Source organism: Tupaia chinensis, unplaced genomic scaffold (assembly GCF_000334495.1).
Source record: "Tupaia chinensis unplaced genomic scaffold, TupChi_1.0 Scaffold000706_1, whole genome shotgun sequence".
In the NCBI taxonomy this organism is placed as follows: domain Eukaryota; kingdom Metazoa; phylum Chordata; class Mammalia; order Scandentia; family Tupaiidae; genus Tupaia; species Tupaia belangeri.
In genome coordinates, this window is record NW_006160229.1 from 4049415 (window position 1) to 4053232 (window position 3818).

Here is a 3818-nt window from a genome sequence, read left to right on the forward strand (position 1 = left end):
TGGGATCTGAGAAAGAGATTCAAATTCCCTAGTCTAGATTGTTCAAAGTATTGGAATATGTTGTGCTTCAAATTCCCTAAACTAGATTGTTCAAAGTATTGGAATATGTTGTCCTTTCAATATTAAAGAAGCATGACTTTGATCATGATTATTTTTATTATGAATGATGATTTCTGTTACACTATCACTCCAAGAAACAGTACCAAAGTAACTTCTGAATCTTCCAAAATCTATTTCTAGAGCCCATCAATGAAATAAATAGATACACAGATTTTCTAATTAACTGGAATCAGACCAATTTGGTCTTTAATAATATTTATAGAACAAGAAGCAAATGACTTTAAAGCAACTGAATGATGTATGTTGTGGCTTAAAATGTAGTACTTATTAACACACAAAAAAAGAATTCCTTTTTTATACAACATCATTAAATGAGCTGTGAAGAAAGGGACAATATTGATTGATGGTAACCATAAACATTAGGAAAGTATTCTTCACCTATACCGTGCGTTCTAATTGTCCACTTTCCAGTTAACTCCCAATTAGGATGTTGTTTTGTAATTCCATGCTGGCATTGTGGATAAAAGTCTTACTGATGGCATAACAACAAAAATATGTGTGCTGCAAAGCAGACGGATTTAAAAATAAAAATTAATATTTCATTGAGTTCTTTAATGAAAAACTAGTACAAATTGATTCTTTTTAAATTTAATATCTCATTCCGTACAGTCAGTCTACCAAAATCTACTGTCGTTTACCTTAGAGAGCCTCAGGTTCTCCATTGGCTAAAGAGATCATGAACTTTTTGAAAGACTATGAGAGATAATTTCATAAGAGAAGCCAGATCTTTGGGCTTAATGTAGAGCCTTTTGATCAGTCTCTTAATTGTGTTGAGTATTCATTGACTCATCTGACATGGTAAAATAGAGCTAATGATATAGGGCCAATCTAGGTGCTCTAGATAAGCCTTTATTAACTTTCAGATACTCCTTATTTCTCCACTCTGCTTTGTGACCAAGAAGCTAACTTGTATGGGCTGCATCAATGGCCTTCCTTGATTTCTGGTTTTCAGATGGGTTCATTCAATGGGAGGTCATCAAGGAAACAGGGTCAGGATATTTATTTCATTACCCCTAGTTCACTCACTACTAGGTCATACTGGTTTGGCTACCTCTTTTTGCCTACAGTAAGGATTTCTTTACTGGCTGTCTGATGGTCCTCCTCAAACTGTCACACTCTCTACTCTCTTCCTTTGCCCCTTCAGGCTTAGGCACCTGGAAGTTGAGGAGTGGTAATGGCTACTACTTAAGAGTACTTCAGAATCACTTGTTGATTTCCCTTTAATCTTGTGCTACACCTATGTTCCTTATTAAACTTGTCTCAGTTACTCCAACTGGGTATGTCACTTTTATCAGCCAGCACCATGATGGATGCTCTATGTCACAGATTGTTTAGAGGACTAAATGAAATATTAAGTACAGGTCATAGTTAAAAACACAAGGCACAACAAATATTAGGTCTTATTTTTATTAGAAATCAAATGCTGATTAATTGAACTGACCAGTGTGAGAAGACCTAGGCAGATCCAAAACATGACATTTAGTTCAAAATTCAATTTTGGTGATTCATTAGTTCACCAAAAGGTAAATTTCCAGGGCTGAAAAGGATGACAGGGAGCCAGAAGGACAACCACCCATTACCCAAGAGGTAGCCATCAATAAGACATGGAACAGTGAAAGTTCACAAATAAAGTAAAGAAGAGATGTGATTAGAGATAACTCAAGACATCCTCCAAAGTCAGCTTACCAGCTCTGCCCCCAGACTCTGGGTAACACTGTACATGCATTGCCTCCCACTAAGATGATATTGCCCTGGCATTCATTTTTCTAGTAGTTTCCCTGCCCTACACTGTCAACTGTAATAGAGCATGTCCATTGTCAGTTTAAGGGTATTTTCTACTTTTCTTCCACTTCCAGGCAATCTTGGGGTAAAACTACTCATCAGTCCCTTCCAGATCATTGCTGGTTCACCATCCTTATCTTCTACATCCTATCTACCAACTCTTTAGATCACTTGTTTTTATTGCTCATTTGTACTATTTACCTCTAATGGATTATGCTAGTCTTTTCTAACACATAAATGTTTGAAAAATAGAGGCTTTGTCTATTCTGGACCCAAGTCCACTCTCATCTTCAAGTGGACACTGCTCTCCTTGCAGCTTTGTGAATCTCAAGTCAGTAGCATGTTCTAGACTATTCCTGTAGAAGAAATTCTTTGAACTAGACCCTCCACTGCCCAGTAACCAGATGCCAAGTTCTTTATCATCACAATTCTGGCAGCTGCTTCAATCTCACAGTCTACTCAATCTCTGAGCAGCTTCAAGACCAAATTTAATTATTCCCCACAAGGCCCAATCCCTTTAGAAAATTATTCCCCTCCCCACAAGCCTTTTTGTACCACCTGAGACTGACAACATCTCAGACCATTCTAGGACCACTGACTCTTCTCAAATAATACATAGAACAAAAACACATCCACAAGTCAATTACAATTATAGCTCCAGACAGATAGCAGCTATTCCCACATCTGCACATGAATTTGGAGAAAAGGAAATTTATCACAGAGAATGGAGAAAAAAGTAGGTTTTGTAGTCACATGGCACAAAGACAGGTTGCTTTTCCTATGAACTAAAACAGAAATCTTCCTTCCTATTACACGGGTTCAAAAATACCTGGAATAAAAAGCAAAAGAGAGAACATGCTATGTTCTTTTGGTCATAAAGAAGAATTTACTTAATGTTCCTGACTTGATAAGAGCTCGAAAGTATTGACGCAATAGTGCAATTTTCCCTTGTCAATGTCATGTCCTTGAAGTTCTAAAATGGATTTGATTAAATTCTTCAGTAGCTATGAGTTTGGTGTGGTTAAGCTCCAGAGCCAGCTTGCCTGTATTTCAAATCCCACATTTGTCACTTAGGCAAGTAATTTAAATTCTCGATATCTTTATTTCCTCATCTAGAATAATAATATAGAAGACTTATCTCACAGAGATGTTGTGAACGTTAAATAAGTTATGATTTGGGAAAAGCTTACAGTATGTAGAGAAAAATTTAAAAGGCAAAAGATAGTCCTGAAATTTTTTACTATTAATCAAATAACTCAGTCTTGCACAGATGTCATATTCTGTGGACTAAATATAGAATGACAAAAGTGGGGTAGGGTCTTCATTAAAATTTTCCTAGAAAGGAGAGAGAAAGAGAGAGAGAGAGGCCCTTGACAAGGCTTTACCACACCATAATTCTCCTCCAATCCTCCAGCCAGTCAGGATCACAGGAGCACTTGCTCAGGTCAACTCAAGATTCAAACCCAGGTCCTCCCGTATCATTCCAATATTGCAGAACAGTGTCCTACCACCAGTGTCACCATGGCTAAGCCACGATTTTTAAAGGAATTTTGAAATGGTAAGTTGTCTCAATTCGATATTAGAAAAGCTAGGTCTAAGTTGATTGATTGGTTGCTGAGTATCTAGGAAAACTGGTGGTATTGTATATGTCTTAGGGCCCTAATAGTGTCTGCTCTATACCTGAAATCTGTGTTTTAAGATTTATGGTACTCAGCTGTCTTTTTAGTAGTAGATAAGTGTGTAGTGTTTTCAGTAGACTAGATGGACACACAAAGTGTTTCAAACAATACCCAACCCTTCCTAGTAGCTATTATTATTGTTCTGTTAAAACTATTGAACATAGTTGTATTCTCTCTTTGAAAATATTATGTCATCTAGAAATGTTTCATATAAATATCAGTGATATTTCTTAAAAG